The 21,594-nt window shown below is 37.4% G+C and overlaps 2 pseudogenes; one reads left to right on the top strand and one right to left on the bottom strand.

Annotated features, from left to right (window-relative positions):
* LOC103238829 (frataxin, mitochondrial pseudogene) overlaps positions 1-14,853 on the bottom strand; it is a 59,115-nt pseudogene extending 44,262 nt beyond the window's left edge.
* A 317-nt stretch (positions 14,854-15,170) lies between these two features.
* Positions 15,171-21,195, top strand: LOC140712821 (histone-lysine N-methyltransferase SETMAR-like; annotated as a pseudogene).
* Positions 21,196-21,594: the final 399 nt, after the last annotated feature.

Here is a 21,594-nt window from a genome sequence, read left to right as displayed (position 1 = left end):
TTGTTTTTTAATACTAATAATCTAATTTCCATAAAGTTTACCCCTCAAGGATGTCCCCTTGTATTTTGTATCACCCTTTATGTTTTTTTACGTAGAGAAATAGTTACAGGCTGTTAACTTGTCAGACTCCATAAGCCTCTTTGTACTGATAGCCATACTTTGCTTCTATGATACAGTGATCCTATCAGGAGTAGAAAGGCAATGGCACTCCTTGGAGTTCTACATGGCCTGAAAATATTCTTGCTACACCAGGGACGTTTTTTGGGACACCCAGGAGCAACCTGAGAACTAATATTTGGTGGTACTTAGTACTTGTCAGCTTTGCGGCATATCTCATGTCTCCATTTAATCCAGCCTCCTCTCTGTAGCTGGAGAATCATCTTCCTGTAACTCATCCTTGAGAGAGGTGCTCACCTCCCTCACCAGCCTCCATCCTTCGAGGGCTTAAAAGCTTTCACTTTCTGGCTGGGCGTCGTGGCTCACGCCTGTAATCCCAGCACTTTGGGAGGCAGAGGTGAGTGGATCACCTGAGGTCAAGAGTTCGAGAACAGCCTGGCCGACCTGGTGAAACCCTATCTCTACTAAAAACGAAAAATTAGCTGGGCATGGTGGCACGTGCCTGTAATCCCAGCTTCTCGGAGGCTGAGGTCGGAGAATTGCTTGAACCCAGGAGGCGAGTGAGCCGAGATAGCGCCGTTCCACTCCAGCCTGGGCAACAAGAGGGAAACTCCATCTCAAAACAAACAAACAAACAAACAAAAAACTTTCACTTTCCTATTACTCCCATAATAATGTTCAAATTTCTTGGCATAGAACAGAAAGAACTTTATTACTCAACTCCTGGTTCAGACTTTCAATTTCTAACCTTCACCCTATCCCATACACACTGCCACAAACCAGTTTATGCTTCAACCTACCGAATTACTTTCAGTCTCAGGAAAGCTTCCTTCTACACATACACTTACACATTCATGCACACACCCACAGAGACCCTTGTTCCTTGTAACTCCTACACATCCTAAAGTTCCAGCTTACATGTTATTTCCCACAGGAATCCTTTCTGGATTGGCTAGGACAGAGTCAGGTACCTTTCTATGTATGACCTTAGTTCATAGTAATTACCATGTACATAACACTTGTCTATCATATCATAATAGCTTGTCCTACTGTATGGGATGTGTCAATTTACTGGCTACCTTCCTTCTAAAATATAATCTCACTGAAGGCAGAGACTATGTCTCATACGCCATGGTATTCTAAAAGCCTAGCACTATTCCTCATTTGTTTTAAATGCTTAATTTGTATTGAACAATGGCTGGATGGCTGAATGCATTATTAGTTTTATGTGGTATCCTTGGAAAATTGTGAATCTGTGCTTATACATCAGCAAAACAAGGCGTCGAATTTGAATAACTTCTTTACACCCTATAGATTATAAAGAAATTATAATTATGCCTTATTTTAAAAATAATTTCAGGTTGGGCAATACAAATAATACTGAATCTTTGTACCTAAGCGTTCCAACCCAATAAATGTCAAATAGTGATGGTCACACTGCATTGAGGCATATGGAAGTTAACTGCAAGAGTTTAAATAGAGTCAAGAATGCTGAACATTTTGCTGAACTGGGAATTGGTGTGGAGTGTTGCAAAACTGGATTAAATATACATGTGTCCCCCACCTCCCCAATTTCTTTTCATAGAATTGGGAAGACATTTGCCAGAACTCTAGAATTCTAGAGTTATATCATTTGGAACTACTTTAGGTTCAAATAGTTTATGTAGAAACTATGTTTTTCTAATCACTTATGAAATAGTCAAACTCTAAGGATTGTTATTTCTCAGAAAACAGTTGACCAGCACTTCAAGATGTCTGAAGCAGGGCAAATGCATAAGAAAAAGCAGGAAATGATACATGTTTGAGTAGATTTTAACAAAAATGAGAGAGCATAGATTCTTTAGTGAAACTGGTTCAATTTCAACGACCTGTTTGGTGTCACAGGGTCATGAATTTTTAGGAAAACAATGGATTACAGTGAATTTTCAATAACAGCACACATAAAATTTTTTTTTGAGCCAAGAATCTGTGGTCAAACAAGGAATTATTTCCTAAAAGCACCAATATAAGGGCAAGTATATATTTGCTAAATGTATTTATTGGCAGCATCCGATTTGGGCTTTGAACAAAATAATTATGAAAATTTGTTTTCAGTTTGCCAACTGGGTACTGTGGAAACACATGTACAGAGTATCAGTGTCATTGCTACCATAGATATGCCCAGAGACCTTTCCTTTGATATGCCCAGAGACCCTTCCTCTGGTCAGATTCTGTACATTCAAGTACATGCCTATAAAGTTAAAGACACACCAGCAAATTCTTTAATAGCCAAATACTTTGATTTAGGGGAGAGCTGTCTCTTCTCTTAATTGCCTGCTCTTATGTTCATTACAATGTTTCCTAACCACCTGTTTGCTCTTGATGACCTACTTATGAATATCATGGCCCCAGAGAATGGACAAGGAATATGAAATCCCCTGGATATTCTGTTTTAAAGATGACCACTGACTCAGAAGATGAGTTTGAGGTTATATTTTGAAGGAACTTTCTGTAGACTGATGAAGAAAGGACAGGAGCAACCCCATATATATATATATATGTGTGTGTGTGTGTGTGTATATATATATGTGTGTGTATATATATGTAAATATCAATTTATATATATAAATATAAATATCAAGCAGTGATGGTCACATACCATTGAGACACATGGAAGTTGACTTGGCACACATCTTAACAGAGTTTAGAATGCAATAACTCTAACCTCTGAAAATTTAGAGTGATTGCAGCAGAAAACTCTGAAATTAAATCAAGAAGCTTATTTTATTTCCCAATTCATCAACTTAATTGTGTCTTCATGCTGAACAATATTTGGCCATTTAACAAACATAACAATAACATTCTTAACAGTTACTTAAACCATGCAACTGTTGGCATTGATCTTTTTTCAAGTGATTGCCCTGTTTTGTTTTGTTTTGATTTTTATGCCATCTAATAAAGAACTAAGTTTTGGTGGCATGGTAAAAAGAGTTATGGCCTGGATCTGGAGCTGGGCTAAGCCCCCAATTTTCACACCAAATGAGTAACCTTAGGCAAAGTGATTTTTTTCCTTTCTATATTTCTTATCCTTATCTATAAAGTGGGGTGAATGGGTCCATGCAGCTCCAAAACTTTATCTTTTCAGTGGTTCCTTGATTCAAGTAAAAATGTTCAAAACATTTTGAATACTAATGACATCCTGTTTTCTAGCGAAGGTGGTATTTGATCTCATGTAGCAGGGCAGAAGTAGACGTGGTGTTCTGAATCATATGGCATAGCCATGGTTAAAATGTTGTGCTTAATATGTTGCCCCCTTTGTAGACAACACAGAGTAGGATGCCCCCTTTCATGCCAATCTAATATACCAAGGCTTGGGATAGAGTAAAGGGACTTGAGGGAATGAGGAAAGCTGAACAACGGGAATAAACAAACTCCTTCTTCCATGTTTAAAACTTCATAATCTTTAAAGATATTAGGTATTAAAATACTCTTCTCTTTTGAGATCCTGAGGTAACTTTCAATGTGGAAATGCTATAAATACAATGTTGCAGTGAATATCTTCATGTATACAACCTTCTGCTTTTGTTGAACTATTTCTTTAAGTTAAATTATTTATTTTGTTCCTGAAAAGATTAGTGTGCATTCAGATTATTGCGAATTCCTAATAACTACAGGTTTAGACATACTTCAAACATTGAAATATGGAGACAAATTGAACAAGATTTGTATTTTTTCTGCAATACAAATAATACACATTCTTTTAAAAAACAATTAGAAGGTAAAGATAGCAAGAAAAATGTTATAATCTCACCATCTAGATATAACCATTGGTAGGTATACATATTTCCTCTCTTTCTCTCCCTCTCTTTTTCTCTCTCTCTGTGTGTGTATGTGGAGGAGGGCTTGTATGTGTCTGTCTGTCTCTCTCTTTATTTATTGATGATCTTAAACAAATTTGTTCATAAGTTATATACTCAAATAAATCGAAAACAACATATTTTGTTTTTACACTGAAATGTAAATTTCAGAGACAGAAATTTTCTTCTTTTCTTTTTGTATTCCAAAGAAACTAGCTGAGTGTGAACAGAAGGTGCAAAAGAATAATAGAATTTTGAAGTTTAATGTTAGAAATTATCTGATTTATTCAATTTATTTTATGTATGGGTAAATGGGTAGAGACACGTTGTGATTTTTCCTAGAGTCACATGGTTAATTTGTGGTTAGTTGAAATTAGAGCAGAAGTCACTCATTACCTGATCCAGGGTTTTAATCTCAAAAACCACTTCTTGAGATTAATTTCTATACTTCTCCTGATCTTTCTAGAACCTACTATTGAACTGATTATATACACAGTACTGTTAAGAACATTGTCATGTTGAGATTTCTTTAGAACTCTTTTTCTATTGAGATGGAATTCATATAATGTACAGTTATACATCTTAAAGTGTACAATTTAGTAGCATTTAGTGCATTCACAATGTTATATAACTGTAACATCGCTCTAGTTTCAAAACTTTTAAAATAATTTCTGTATCCATTACCCTTTTCCCATTTGCCCTTAGAGTACTGTGCTGTCAGCGATTGCTGCTGCACTTTTTTCTAAATGAGAAAAGGGTAAGTAATCCCTCCATACTCTCGATTCTGTCAATCCTCTGGCAACCACTAACATGTTTTTTGACTCTATGAATTTTCCTATTCTCGACATTTCGTATAAAAGAAATCGTACAGAATTTGACCCTTTGTGTCTGGCATCTTTGACTTAGCATAATATTTTCAAGGTTTGTTTGTATTTTAGCTTGTATTTCATTCTTTTTTATGGCTGAATAATATTCCATTGTATAGATATATCATAATTTGTTCATTCCTTGATCTGTTGATGGACATTTTTTCTTTAAAACTTTAACAAACAAAATCTATGTTTATTCACTCAAAGCTTGCAATTGCAAGTTCCATAATTTCCAATTTAATCCCAGATCAGATTAATTATATTTAACATTCCTTTGCCATTTTATCCTTCTCAAGTTGATGGACTCACGTTTCACTGCTGCAGTGTTTTTCTGTCACATTATAATTAATTCCTAGTATTTCCACTTTTAGAATGTTGTTACCATGTAGAACCTTTGTTTGACTTCTACTTATAAATTTCTTTTAATGACTTCTGACTGTTGTCTTCCACTAACATTTGTAAAGTATACTGTTGAGTATATTGTTGAGTATTGTAAAGTATATTGTGCTAGGCTGAAAATGGTCCTCCAAAGATGTTCACATTCTAATTCCCTATACTTATAAATCTTACCTTATATGACAAAAGAGACTTTGCAGATGGATTAAATTGAAGATTTTGAGATTGAGAGACTATCCTGAATCATCTCGGTGCGTCTGATATACTTACAAACTTCATAAGAGAGGGGTAGGAGATCAAATAAAGTAGCAAGTTATGTAAGGACAGAGTCCAAGGATCAGGAGACAAGAAATGAAGACAGCCTTTAGAGATCAAAGAAGGCAAGAAAATAACTTCTCCCCTGAAGTCTCCAGAAGGAATGTAGCCCTGCTGACACTTGGATTCTAGATTTCTGATCCCTGGGATGTAAGAGAATAAGCTTGTGTTGTTTTAAGCTACTAAGTTTGTGTTAATTTGCAACAGAGCAATAGTAAACTAAGATATTCCACTAAAGAGATGCAATTTTAAACAAGTCTAAAGTTAACCATATTCATAAACATAATATTTAACTTACATATTATTGTTGATAATATTCATTAATTTGACAACATATTGCTGCTCAGCATAGCTTCTAAACAAAAATAAAGAGCTAGATTGCTATAAGGAATGGGATTGATAGCAAAACTTTGTCTGCTTTGGTATTGAATAAAGCTCTTAACAATTAGGAAAAGTAATAGTTTTCAACTATGTTTCAACATTGGGTGCTTTGGATTCCTAAAATCCTATGTGGAGGTTCTTTAGTAATGATATACTTTTTAAAAATGTTGTGTTTCAAAATGTTCATGTTCAATATCTCCTTTTTCCTGTCCAAATCCACACAGATAAATGTGAAATAAGTGTCTAAATTTTCACTCTGGACTCTGTAGGGAGAAACTGGACTGCTCTTGAACTCACAGGTGAGAAGAAAATGATATCACTTATTTTCTTTACAGAATGAAAAAACAATAACACTTATTAAGAAACATTCTGCCAAGGTTAAGGGCTCATTGAATGTGAAAACAAAACTCAAACTCTTTTTTGCTTGGAGTTTTTCTAAATTTGCCCTTAAATCCTTGTATTTTTCTTATCTTTTAGCCAACTGGATGGTCATGATTAATGTGCCTTTAATCACAGGAGCTTCTTGAAGCTCCTTTTCACTACCTCAGAGGCAGCTGCTCCCCAGTGATGTCATGTTTCCTTCCTGACCTTGGGAGTGCCGTTTAGAGGCAACCGTTTCCAGGGACTGAAAGGCTTCTGTATCTCAAGTCATGCTACCAAAATAGTCCATTAGCTGTGCTTTTCAACTTAGTTACGTCATAATGAATAAGTCTCTTCTCCTCTGAACAGTGTTGATGACTTTTCCCTACCTTTGTCAATTTCAGTATAAATGTGTACCCGCCAAAGGCATCAGGAGGGGACTAAGGAAATCCTATAGGAGAACAATGACAGGAAATTGACATAGCCATTACGATGTCTGGAAAAATTAAGTTAGAAGAAAGTGGGGCTTGGCTTATTGCCATTTTTGGAATAAGGAAAAAACTGCAGGCAGGGATGTCTCCAGAAAAGTTAACATAAAACTTAGAATAAGCATGGTTGTGTGCAAATTGAATTAAAATAAAGGATAATAATATGATAAATAGGAATAATAGTAGAAAATTACTTTTGGTGGGGAAGGGAAAGTAATAAACATTGTAAATTGAGGTTCAGATTTTTTTTTTCTTTTTTAGGAACAAAGATTTCCCTGGCCTTGGAAGCAAGTGCTGATGAAATTTCTCAGCCCAGAGCTGATTCACTGAATTGAGGAATTAGAGAAAGGAAAGATTTATTTTTCTTAAACATCTGTAAGGAAATATTAGGTTAAATATTTATAGGTTCAGAAAGAAGTCTATAATTACAAATCTTAGATAAATAAATGCAGTGTGTTAGAATCTGGTAACTCAGAAAAAATGACCTCATTCAGGAATAGGAATTCCTATAGGAACAGGAAAAAATGACCTCATTCAGGAATAGGAATTCCTCATACAATAGGAAGCAACTTTTACATTTTTTAAAGGAAATTCATCAATGATTATTTTGACCTCATCTTCATGTATCAGATGCTCAAATTTAAAGTCGATTAGGGAAATGAGTAACAATGAAAGAAAACTCTCATGAATGACTGGATGAAACATGTGGGAATATATCATGCTTAAATTTATCCTTCTGCTGTAAAAAAGCACGTTCTTTCTTTTGCCTGTTGACTTTGAATTATTTTCTTCCAGATTGGAGAAGATTACATGAAGTAAAAATTTAGCTCTGTAAAGAGTAGCTTGATACAGTCAATCATAGAGATTGGTAACTTCATTGATTTTCAGAGTTGGGAGAGACCTTCAAAACAATCTAACAAAATTCTCTCATGCACAGTTAAGAAGCTGGGGCTCAGAGCACTTAAATGACTTATCTGGAATCAGACATCACTAGAATAAGTACCAGGATTATATACCAGGTTTCCTGATTTCCAAGCTGCTAAATTCCATATAAAACATATTGGATCAGTAAACTATTTTATTAATTAATCTTGGAACATCATAGTCAAAAATATGAGTCAAATGCTCTATCACATATCATCCTCAAGGCTTTAGTAAAAAATATGCCTCATGGTAAGTAAGCAATGGCTACCTCTCCGTATACGGTAACAGAAAAAAGTGCTGTGAGAGGCCCATTTGGGGGACATTGCGTGGTCAGTTTGTCAGCTGAGTGAATGCTTCCTATGATCCCTTGCCACTTAGAACCTAAGGGCCTCGGGACAGTCAACTGTATCTACCTGATCCTTTGGTCAGTGGATCTACCACTGTCTAAGCCTTTATTTAGATTTCAAACATAAGTACCACAGGTAAATAGAAAAGTCAAAGCTCAGATTAAAGAAAGGTAGCCATATAATGTGTTAGGTTCAACCGTTTGCCTGTTGCAAAAGGGCGAAAGCAAAGCCATTTTTCTGATTTCCAGTGAGATCAGGAAAGTCCAAGTTCCTGAGAGCAGCAGAGGAGCCTTTATCCCAGAATCTAGAGAAGAAACATTTCCATACATTGTTTCTCCTACTCTCAGCCAGGGGTAAGTCTAATAATTCTATATCTAGCTGCACAAGTTTATGCATTTATTTAAAACCATGTATTGAAGGCAAGATATTTAATCTTTTTCAAGTTTCAGATTCCTCATCTAAAATAGGTACATTATTAGGATCAGGTTCAACTTTGTTGTGAGGATTAGATAAGCTTGCAGGCAAAGCTCCTGGTACAGTCCCTGGCACATAGGAAGTGCTTAAATATCAGTAATGGTGATGTTGTAGAAAAGAGGAAGAGGAGCTCACAAAGTTCTATTCCAGATGCTAAAGGAGCAGTCGTCATCCTTGACCACAATGTAAACTTCCTGAAAGAAACCCTGTCGTGGCAGGATATGCTGTACTAAGTTTTATTTTGTTGTTGTTGTTTTAAAGCAGAAGGTTTTTGGATTATTTAACTTAGAAAACCTTCACACTACACTTGTTGGAGGTGTTCCCTCAATAACTAGAAATAAATAAATATTTATTTTATGAGAGAGTGAATCCAGGATAGATTTTATAATTAATAATCAATCCACTTTCCAAAAAGAATTTGAAGTAACTTATAATAAAAGCCATAGGCACCATGGCATCATTAAAACAAAGATTAAAAAATAAAGTGATTTGGAAAGATGCTTGAACCAGAAAGCCTTGATTAAGGTGGTTACTACAGTGGCACTTAAAACTTACTGCAGAGTAGTTCTTGGTAGTGATAATTCTCTTTATAAATGAAATGACGCATATCAATTTATATTAGCTACATTTTCCCTGTGAGGTGAAATTTATCATGTAGATAATATCCTCAATGGATTTTATTAGCTGAAGTTATTTCTTTTATAAACCTTCATAAAACTTGAGGGCTTAGTGTTTAAAATTTACATTGCCTGAAGGCATTCTATAGGAAGCAAAAGTAATCAAAGGTGAAACAGTTTATAAATTTGACTTTCTGATAGTTCAGGAAGAGAAACTTAGATTGATTGGTGAGAATATCACATATGCATTACAGTCCCTGTTTTGTATTTATTGACTAATGTAGATTTTGAATAAATCGAGAGAGCAATGAATATGACAGTCATCATATTTGCCTAAAATATCATTATCGTTATTGTTATTGTGAGCTAGAGGAGATCCATCTGCTTTCGATAAAATGCTAGACACATATTTGATATATTTATCTATTTTGTTATAAAAATTAAAGAACCTGGCTTGAGTTATTATTCAAATTAAACGGTGACATTCACAGGTGGATTACAGCCAGTCAAGTGGCACAAGCAAGGCAAAGAAGCTTCTCCAAATCCTTTCTGGATCTCAAATGCTTACTCCCTTAAAACCTCAGAGGTCCTTACTGTTGAGCAGAAATTCTTAACCAGGAATCAGCAACAAAATTACATGAAGAATTTCTTCAGAATACTCTTTTCACATACCTCCCAAATTTGAATCCCCAAGAGTGAGGCTTGGGTGTGAATATTTTAAAAATAAAATTCCCAAGAGATTGCGTTGCAAATCCTGAATAAGAGCTCTGTCCCCAGAGTATCAAGAGATGTGTGGCTTCTAAAGAGGATGTAAAGGCAGGAGTTAGCTTCTGCTATTTAACTGCTTTTGATATAGTTCTTCTAGAATATTTTTTTGAGGAGAACAACATTTCTATAGTTCTAAAACTTGGGTCAGCTGCACAATATACTGAACTACAAGTAAATGGGTTTCCTGTGAAATGGATTTATTTATAATTATCCCTCTGCATGTCACACACATGCCAAACACTTTTGGTTCTGGTGAAATGGTCTTGAGCTTGGTAATAAGCTCAGGTCAACATGCTATTTAAGGGCACTTCCAGAAAGCCACACTGATATGTGATCAGTAGAGAGAAGAATGTTTAACTTCCTGTTTGACATGGTAAGAAGGCACACGTTCTGTAAGAAATTATTTGTTATTTATTTAATGCCCACTTCATTCTAAAAAAGACTTGAAGTAGTGTGCAAATCCTTCATGAGTAAGTTGGGGAAGAGGAAGTCTGGAATAGAGTCCTGTTTTATGCCATCTTCTTTTGATATTTGATCCACCATTGAGTTCATTTCTATTCATTTTAATTCCTTTGATGGTTTGAATATGAAATCATTTTGGGCTATCTGCACTCTTTCCCTTGGGATCTAGTTTTGTGGCTATATAGAAATGACTTCCCAATTTACATATTCTGCTCCAAATTTTCAACTGACTGCTTAAAAATCTCCACTTGCATGTTTAGTAGCAAATAATGTGTGTATGCCCAAGACAGATCTTTTGATTCCTTACCTCCCTCACCCTGACCTTTCCTTTTCTAGTCTTCCCCGTTTTTGTTGCTTATTCTAAAACCTTTGTATTTTATATCTCTCCATCTCCTTGCCACCATCCCTGGCAAGCTACTACGTTGGAGTATTCTAACAACTTCCACAGTAGTCTGTTTCCGCTTTTGTATGCTAGCATCCATTTTTTGCAAAGCAGCCAGAGAGATGTTCTCATTACAGTCCAACTAACATTTCATTTAAGAGGATCCTTTGAGAAAGGTTTTAGCTACTATACCCATTCAAATACATTAAGGCTAATATTGGTAAAATTTAAAAAAAACAACAACATTGAGGCTAGGAAGAGTTTTTTAATCAGCAAAATACAGGGTGAATGACACCGATCCATAAAATCAATATTTATGAGTAACCCATTTCAATTTAAAACTAATAAGGGCTGATGTGTAAACTTTAAATGAAAGTAGTTGGTATAACAAAATATTTAAAATATTCTGCTTTGCTAGCTCATAATAGCACCATAATTTTTCAGGAAGAGTTCGAGAAGAGGATTCAGAAGAATAGTCACTTGTTGATCCAGTTTGTTCTGGAAGTAGATGCTTTCTAAAATACCTCTTTGCAGTGGTATACAGATTTCATATATATTTAATGTTTTCCCTGAACACTCTATCATATGTGAGAACTCAATCATGCCAACCTTAGTTCTGCCAACCCCTGTGTTTTTAAGAAACACAGCTCCTGAGTTGGTGCAAGATTTCTGTAGCTCCACATGACTGGAAGGTAAAATGTGAAATGGGGATTGGTGTCAGACGAAGCGGAAGTCAGGCCGTATATCTTTCAAGTGATGTTAAGAAGCTTAGAATTTATCCTGAAAGCAATGAGAATACAATTTACTCTCAATGACTTTCATTTGTTCTTATAAATCCTGCCAAGGATTTATCCTGCTAAGTGAAAAGTCATTTATTAAGAGAAACCTTTCATTATTTCCCTCCCTCCCTCCCTTCCTCCCTTCCTTCATTTTTTCTTTTGAGACGGAGTCTCGCTCTGTCGCCCAGGCTGGAGTGCAGTGGCTGGATCTCAGCTCACTGCAAGCTCCGCCTCCCGGGTTCACGCCATTCTCCTACCTCAGCCTCCCGAGTAGCTGGGACTACAGGCGCACGCCACCTCGGCCGGCTAGTTTTTTGTATTTTTTAGTAGAGACGGGGTTTCACCGTGTTCGCCAGGATGGTCTCGATCTCCTGACCTCGTGATCCACCCGTCTCGGCCTCCCAAAGTGCTGGGATTACAGGCTTGAGCCACTGCGCCCGGCCTTTTTTTTTTTTTTTTTTTTTTTTTTTTTTTTTGAGACAGACTTTTGCTCTTGTTGCCCAGGCTGGAGAGCAATGGCACAATCTCAGCATCTCAGCTCATCACAACCTCCACCTCCTGGGTTCAAGCAATTATCCTGCCTCAGCCTCCTGAGTGGCTGGGATTACAGGCACACACCACCACGCCCAGTTAATTTTGTATTTTTAGTAGAAACAGGGTTCCTCCATGTTGGTCAGGCTGGTCTGGAACTCCTGACCTCAGGTAATCCGCCCACCTCGGCCTCCCAAAATGCTGGGATTACAGGGTTGAGCCACTGCGCCTGGCCAAAAACTTCCATTATTTCTTTTTTCTTTCTTTCTTCTTTTTTTTTTTTTTTAATTTAACAGAGTTTAATTGAACAGTTTGAGAATTGGGCAGCCTTCTCAGCCAGAGGACTCAGAGACTCCAGCACAGTCATGTGCTGGAAGAAGATTTGTGGACAGAGAAAGAAAAGTGGCATATAGAAAACAGAAGTGAGGTATAGAAATAGCCAGATTGGTTACAGCTCCATATTTGCCTTATTTGAAAGCAGTGTCAAGAGTTGACCTCCTTTGATTTGGCCATTGGATTGGCCAAAATCCAATGATTGTCACAAGAGTAGGTCACAGTCTTGTTTACACATGTAGGTAGGTTACAATTCACTAAGTACAGAATAACCTTTAAGTCAAGTTTAAACTATGTAAGGAGGCAGCTTTAGGCTAAATTTGATTTAACAATATTAATGACATATTTATGATAACTATATTTTCGAAACAAAACATATTTGGTGGGAAGAATGGAATCATTGCAGGACTTTTCCTTAGTTCAGCTAAAGATAAGGCTCTTGTCCATCCCACAGCCACAAAAATTTAGGCTTGCAGATGGTTTAAAGGGTGAGTAAAGCAGGGTTTTATTAAGTGAAAAAGGGAAATAAAGGGTTCGGGGGAACAGGGATCCTCTGCAAGGCCAGAGTCCCCTGCTAGAGTGCTTCCCACCAGGCTGCTCGAATCCCAGGTTCACAAAGGAAAAGGAGGCGCCAGGCTCTTCCTTGCTGCAAACTCCCGAGGCTCCACCCCAGTGGGCAGGCTGGTTGGAGTTTCTCCAGGGACCCCCTCCCATCTGGCTGTCAAAGAATTATTTTAGAGTTTTATAAAACTCGGAGAAATAAAAATGAAATCCTAAGTCACCCAGCTGACTAAATGGATGCACCACCTCTTGGCCAAGGGTACCCCAGAGAAACCTTGAAAACTAAGTTCCTGCCATGATGTGTTGTTATACTCTCTCCATTGCTAAACACCATTAGGATTTCCTTCCTACAGGTTAAACAGAAATCAGCCCTTTGGAAGGATGAGCTGCACCGCTGATATCAACCAATGGTCTGACACTGCCCCTTCCTTTTGCAGTTTCTGCACAACTAACCAGCATTCCTTCCTGATAATAGACTGCCCACAATGGAATGGTTCTGGCCAGTTTACAAAGGATGTGCAGTGAGGGTTTCCGTGTCCTCTGTTTCACCTTTTGATGTCAGAGGACAGAAAACTCCACCCTCTGATCATGCTAATGCTGCCAATTTTTGCACATGCATCCCATGGAGAGGCATGAAGCTCAGCTGAGCATGTGCATGTTTCTCCTTTCATGACTATTCATGACTCCTCCTATAGTTTATTGAATACATATATTTGGCCATCCTATTCAACATAAATGCCCATCTTATTCTTCTGACCCTCAGTGTCTGTTTTTGGCTTCTGGCCAGAGACTACATTTCTCAGCCTGTCAGAATGACCACCCTGCAGGCTGCAATCTTTTAGGAGAAATAAAGCTCTTCTTTGCAAATTTATTAATCTCAGAATTCTTCAGTTGACAACTGTAATGTTTGGCTTAATAGAAAACAGCTGGATTCTTCTACTTGTCTCTTCATTCTACCTGTTGCAATATGTTGTTCTCATTGGAGTATATAAAGAAAATCCAGGCTCACAGAGTTATGTAGTTGGAAAAAGGAGAACATTACATATCTCTGAAAAGATCTGGGGGACCCAGAGGTTCACTTTTTTTTTTTTTTTTTTTTTTTTTTTTTGAGGCAGAGTCTTGCTGGAGTGCAGTGGCATGATCTTGGCTCACTCCAACCTCCACCTTACGGGTTCAAGTGATTCTCCTGCCTCAGCTTCCTGAGTAGCTGGGATTACAGGTGTGCACCACCATGCCCAGCTAATTTTTGTATTTTTAGTAGAGACGAGGTTTCGCTATGTTGGCCAGGCTGGTCTCAAACTCCTGACCTCAAGTGAACCACCCACCTCAGCCTACCAAAGTGCTGGGATTACAGGCATGAGCTGCTGCTTCACTTTGAAAGCTGTTGGGATGAAGAAGCTCTTCTCATACTCCAGCAACTCCATATAATATCTGGTTGGAGAAGATAACCAGATTTGCTTGTTTGGCGTCTGCTTGTTGATCACGTAGGTTCCTAGATCTCCACCCAGTTTAACTGTTAAGACACCACTCCCAAAGGAAACATCATAGTCCTCAAAGGTGTATGGCTTGTCTGCAAGGTCTTCAAAAAACTCTGCTAAAGAGTCCAGCGTTTCCTCTGCTAGTCTTTCATAGGTGGTGTCATCTAGAGAGCCTGAGTGGCCCAAAGTTCCCGATTTCCTCAAATTCATCAAATAGACACTCTGCTTTTTGACATTCCGAATCTGGTTGAGGCCATGGAGGTTCGAACTGGCGTGGTGGGGTGTGCAGGTTGCATCCATGCCAGTGCACAGGCCCTGGAGGCCTCAGAGCGGGGCCAACTCTGCCGGCCGCGGGGCCCGGGTGAGGGTCTGGGCCTGGGCCAGGCTGGGGGACGACAGGAGGCCGGCAACTGCGTGGCGCCTGAGAGTCCACATGCTGCTCCGGGTCTGCCCACTTCCATTATTTCTAATGAAAAATGTTATTATGTGTTCCACCTCAAATCAATATATACAAACAATTTTTGCATAAGAAAAACTATTTATCACTTGAACAATGAAAACAAATTTCTATAAGTGAGAAACAAGATGTCATTCAAATACTGCTTTCACATCAAATTTTTCTTTCTCTGTCAAGTCTTTGCCTGAAACTTTAATGTCTAAATATTATTGTTTATAGTGTATTTATTTAATGTGTTATAAAAAATGTTATACTGATAAGAAAAAGTTTTCTGAAAAATAACTCTTCAAGAACCATGATGGCAGTCATTAATGGTCATTATGGAATGTAAGTCTTTAGCAGTGATAAAGGATATTAAGCAAGGAATAATAATCAGGTTTTTTGTTTTGAGTAGAATTGATTGTAGACAAGAATTATGTAGCTGAAAGAAGTAAGAGAATGAATAAATTGCAGAGCTAGTTAACAAATTTGACAGGACTTCTTGTTGCGTCAAAGAAATTGTTGACAGAGAATTCTCAGTGTTAGCAGCTTTATGGGTGATAAAGTGCTCACTGAAATCAGTCACACAGGGACAGGTTAGGGAGAGAGATGATAAACTCTATATAAAACTGATTTTGAAGCCTCTACAGGAAAGCTGCATGGGGATGTCCAATAGAGAGTTACATAAATTTTGAGCTCAGGAGTGAGATCATGGCTGAAGTTAGAGGTTTGATAGTCATTATCAAATGGTGTTTGCATTCAGATGACTGAATGGTATTGCGTAGGGAGACAGATAAAGGTGACACAGAGGAGAATCTAAGCACCACCAAATTTTAAAAGATGGGTATAAGTAGAGTTCACAAAAGACACTAAGAAGTAGCTTCTAAAGATAGGAGGAAAACCAAGAGAGGGTGACGTCACAGAAATGAAGGAAAGGAAGCTTTTTAAGAAGAGAGTGTAGGCTGGGCACAGTGGCTCACACCTCTAATCCCAGCACTTTTGGGGGCCGAGGTGGGCAGATCACGAGGTCAGGAGTTCGAGACCAGCCTGGTCAACACAGTGAAACTCCATCTCTACTAAAAATACAAAAAGTTAGCCAGGCATGATGGCGCGTGCCTGTAGTCCCAGCTACTTGTGAGGCTGAGGCAGGAGAATTGCTTGAACACGGGAGGTGGAGGCCAAGATTGTGCTATTGCACTCCAGCCTGGGCAACAGAGCAAGACTCTGTTTCGAGGAGTAGGGGGAAAGAAGAGAGAGTCTAATATTCAGTGGTGAGATGAGTTAAAACTACAACATGTTTGTTGGATCTAGCAACAAAAGAATCCCACGTTATCTTGATAAGAATAATCTCAATTGGATATCTCAGGTGAGAAGCTACTTGGAATGTGTTGAGGAATGTGTTAAATTAGAAAGAAACTTGAGAGAATCACCTGGTATAGCTGATATCCTTATACATAAAAGTCAGAACATTTGTATTCAGAAACTCCTTTGGGAAGGTCTGATAGCACCTATTGTGTTTCCACAAACTTCTTATCTGCACAAGGAGAGATGAAAACACCTCTTAACATTTATCTCACTCTTTCTCTTTTTTCGTTTGATACAGAGTCTCACTCTGTTGCACGGCTGGAATACAGTGGCGTGATTATATCTCACTGGAACCTCAAACTCTGAGCTCAAGTCATTACTCTCTCTTTAATTTTCCAATCTAAACAGTGGCTAACTTAAATTTTATTTTACTGAATTTAATTTACAAACTTAACTTGATTCTTAGTATATTATAGATTTATGTCTCAATAACAAAATATTTTGCATGACTGGAATAATTTTTGATGGGCAAACAGATCCTCTCCTTTGATAGCTTCACACAAGTTAATCCTTTCTCAAGCATATAAACAGACATTTCTCAAGCATATAAACTCATGTTGGTGTTTACTTGGACAGAATTTGAACATGGATACCAAGTATGTTTTAAAACAATTACAAATAATCTTAGGAAAGACAGAAATTATAGACTTGAAACAGTTTTTTTTCCTCTGAAAAATGTAATTTTTTAAAGTTTGATTGTTTAATTGGAGATTGTGTTCCCAGATTAATATTAGCTGTTTTTAAATGTAATTTTTATGTCACTGTCCAATTTGAAAAATACTTTTAGCTATGCTCTTTCAATTCCTTTAACAATCATGTCAAGTAGATATTATCTTAAGTAATTTCTCCATAAATTGTACTCTTAGTAAGTGTAGTCAGAATGAAAAAGAAACTCTGAGTCTCGTGATTCAAAATCTTCTGATGTCCAATTTAGAAACACCTGAAGTTTTATTCAGATATATTTGTACTTACTTATAAACTGTTCTAACTAGGACTTGAGATGGCTCGGGAGGATGCTATTATGCAAATAATAGCAAGATAAAATAATTAAAAATAAGTAAGAGAGAAGATGAAAAGGAAAATAAGGCCTAATGGAGCTAGAATATTAGATCATTATATCAAACACATGTCATGTAGCCATATAAATGCCCAAAGAGACAAACCATGCATTATTTCTTTTTTTAATATAAAGCAGCATAGGTTACATAAGTGCACAAATCTTAAATGTACAGTTCAATGACTTTTCTCACATAGATGTGTGTATAACCACCCCGATCAAATTATAAAACATTCTCATCAGCCTGATGTCATCTTTATTTTTCCTCTAAAGGTAACCACTATTCTGACTTGTCATGTGTTAGTTTTGCTTATTTTTGAACTTCATATAAATGGCATTATACAGTTTGTGTCTGATTGCTTTTGCTCAACAGAATGTCTTTGAGATTCACTTTTCTCTCACTTTTGTTTGGAATTTTGTTATATGAACATATGACAATTAATTTATACATTCTACTACTGTTGATCATTTGGTTGTTTCAAGTTTTCGCCTATTACAAATCAAGCTATTATGAATATTTTTGTACATGGACATGTGAATAAAACCACTTGTTTTTGTTGGATATATTCCCAGGAGTGGAATTGTTGCATAATATTTTAGTTTAGTAGGTCCTGTCAAGTAATTTTCTGAAGTTGTTATACTGATTTATACTTCGATCAGCAATATAAAAGAGTTCCCATTGCCCATATCTTCATCATGACTTTGTGTTTCCAATCTTAATGTTAGCCATTTTCATGGGTGGGTCGTGGTATCTTATTGTGCTTTTAATTCACATTTCTCCGATAACTAATGAGTATGCCTTCACATGTTTAGTGGCCATTTTGATATTTTCTTTTGTGAAATTTTTTTGAGTCTTTGGTTCAGTTTAACTTGGATTGCTTGTTAGATGTGTATCTTAGAAATATCTTCTTCCAATTATGGCTTGTCTTTCCATTATTGTAATATTATCTTCTGATGAACAGAAAGTTTAATTTTAATGAGGTCCAATTTATCAATCTTTTCTTTTTAGTCTGGTGCTCTCTGTGTCCTGTTTAAGATATTTTTGCCAGTGTTATTGTCATGCAGATATTCTTCTAATTCTTTTTTTAGGCCATATATTCGACCCTAAAATTTTTTTTTTTAACAGCCAGACAAGAAAAGAATGCACAACCAAGTACAGAATTCATAGTGTTCATAAGGTGAAAAATAAAACTGTTGTTCAGGAAATATTCTAGTAAAAAGTCAGAGTAGAACTTCTCCTCTAGGTCTGTATATGGCTTATAATAATAAACACCCTCAAAAATATCCTTACAATACTGGCAGTGCTGAGCTGCTTCCTATAACATCCCTCGATATAACCTATTACTTCATGCTGAAGGGCAAGTGACTATAGACACTTCTCTTGGAGTCAATATAAGGCAGATTTAATTCTGGAGTAGATCACAGAATATCTAGGTGACTTTCATACATAGCACTTTCTTACATAAAGTTTTTGAAAGGTTTTGGACAACTTTAAGATTTTACTCCTAAAGAGATATTGTAATACAGTTATTTCATGTTGCCTTTTAATTACACACCATATGCTTTAGCTGTTGGGAAACCCGATAAAGATATATTCTCACATAGAAAGCTACCCTCTTATAGCTGGAACATGTGTAGAGGAAGCAATTTTGTCATAACCAAGTAACCCATTAGGCAGAAAAAATGTTTGTAAAGCCTATCAGCAACACACAGGCACTGAGATAATTTTTTTTTTTTAATAATGTGATGTTTCCAAACTGGTACTAAAATCATTCACTGTGTTAATAGTTAGCACTTAGATTATCTTTACGTTATTTTTTTTTAATTAAATAATATAAATGGATGACATCCAAAATCCTGTTTTTTACTTATGTCCCCTAACTTTTGCTCAGTCCATAGGTTAGAGGTAACACCTTTTGGCATTATAAGGGATTTGCTTTTATTTTATTTTATATATTTATTTATTTTGAGACGGAGTCTCACTCTGTTGCCCAGGCTGGAGTGCAGTGGCGCTATCTGGGCTCACCGCAAGCTCCGGCTCCCAGGTTCACGCCATTCTCCTGCCTCAGCCTCCCAGTAGCTGGGACTACAGGCCCCCGCCAGTAAGCACGGCTAATTTTTTTTTGTATTTTTAGTAGAGACTGGGTTTCACCGTGTTAGTCAGGATGGTCGGGATTTACCTTTTATTTTTAAGAAATAATGAGAGTCCTCTTCAACTCTTACCTTGAGTCCTATTTCTGCCACTCTGTCTTCAGAGGCAACCACTGTAATGAGTTTGCTGTGTATAATTATTTGCTCCTCATCACAAGGAATATGTTTGGTGTAGAACATTAGTAAAACAAGGAAAAGGAAAAGAAAACAATGAACATTACTCATAATGCCATAGCTCAGAGATGACTCCAGCTGTTTGCCCTTATGGCTGTTTTCCATGCATGGCATACAAATGCCTACAACATAAGTTACATGATGTTTCCATAGGTGATAGAAATTAGTGATTAAAAGGAAAGACTCAAAGCACACAGCCCTAAGTGCACATTCCAGCTCTGCTATTTAGTAGCTCCCTAGGTTACTCTACCCACATAAACAGACACACACACACGCGCACACACACACACAGACACACACACATACACATTACAGTATAATATTAGGTGAGGGCAAAAGTAATTGCAGTGTTTGCATTGTTGGAATTTTCCATTTGATATTGGAATACCTTCTTAACTAAATGTGGTTATGTTTCACATCATATTAATGGGCACTTCCCTCTTTCATTTTGCTAACGACTTATTACTTGGTGTTTATTTGATGTTTATTTTAGACTATGGAAATGATGTTAGACCTAAAAGTAAATTTGAGCGATTTTCTTATTTCAGTTCAAAATGGGCCATAACGCAGCGAGACAACTCGCAACATCAACAGCACATTTGACCCAGGAACCGCTAATGAAAGTATAGTGCATTGGTGGTTCAAGAAGTTTTGCCAAGGAGACAAGAGCCTTGACGATGAGGAGCACAGTGGTCAGCCATCGAAAGCTGACAACGACCAATTGAGAGCAATCGTGGAAGCTGATTTCTTTTTACAACTACAGAAGTTGCCAAAGAACTCAACGCAGACCATTCTACAGTCATTTGGCGTCTGAAGCAAATTGGAAAGGTAAAAAAGCTCAATAAGTGGGTGCCTCAGGAGCTGGGTGAAAAATCAAAAAAGCCATTTTTTTTTGAAGTGTCATCTTCTCTTATGCTGCGCAACAACAACAAACCGTTTCTCAATCAGATTGTAACATGCAATGAAAAGTGGATTTTATATGACAACCGGCGACAACCACCTCCATGGTTGCACCAAGAGGAAGCTCCAAAGCACTTCCCAAAGCGAAACTTGCACCAAAAAAATGTCATGGTCACTGTTGGCGGTCTGTTGCTGGTCTGATCCACTAGGGCTTTCTGAATACCGCGAAACCATTACATCTGAGAAGTATGCTCAGCAAACTGGTGAGATGCACCAAAAACTGCAACGCCCTGCAGGTCAGCAGAAAGGGTCCATTTCTTCTCCATGGCAAAGACCACATGTCGCACAACCAATGTTTCAAAAGTTAAACGAATTGAGCTACAAAATTTTGCCTCATCCACCACATTAACCAGACCTCTTGCCAACCAACTACGACTTCTTCAAGCATCTCAATAGCTTTTTGCAGGGAAAGCACTTTCACAACCAGCAGGATGCAGAAAATGCTTTCCAAGAGTTCGTTGAATCCTGAAGCATGGATTTTTGTGCTACAGGAATAAACACACTTATTTCTCATTGGCAAAAATATGTTGATTGCAATGGTTTCTATTTTGACTACTAAAGATACCTTTGAGCCTAGTTATAATGATTTAAAATTCACGGTCTTAAACCACAGTTACATTTGCACCAACCTATACCTCTGCCTGGACCCTCTTTTAATTATGGTTTATGCCCGTTTCTGTCTTACAGATGAAGAAACTAAAGCACAGGGTAGTTAAGCAATGTATGTAAGGAAAGGAGTCAGGGGCAAAGAAAGTTGTTATAGACAGTGAAGTCTTCAAGAAAGGATAGGGTGCACTTTTTCTTTTTCTTTTTTTTTTTTTTGAGATGGAGTTTCACTTTTGTTGCCCAGGCTGGAGTGCAATGGCCTGATCTCAGCTCACCGCAACCTCTGCCTCCCGGGTTCAAGCGATTCTCCTGCCTCAGTCTCCTGAGTACAGGTGTGTGCCACCACACCCGGGTAATTTTGTAATTTTAGTGGAGACGGGGTTTCTCCATGTTGGTCAGGTTGGTCTTGAACTCCCAACCTCAGGTG

The sequence above is a fragment of the Chlorocebus sabaeus genome, chromosome 11 (assembly GCF_047675955.1).
Source record: "Chlorocebus sabaeus isolate Y175 chromosome 11, mChlSab1.0.hap1, whole genome shotgun sequence".
NCBI lineage: Eukaryota > Metazoa > Chordata > Mammalia > Primates > Cercopithecidae > Chlorocebus > Chlorocebus sabaeus.
Note: the sequence above shows the minus strand (reverse complement) of the source record. Positions and strands in the feature narration are given on the sequence as shown.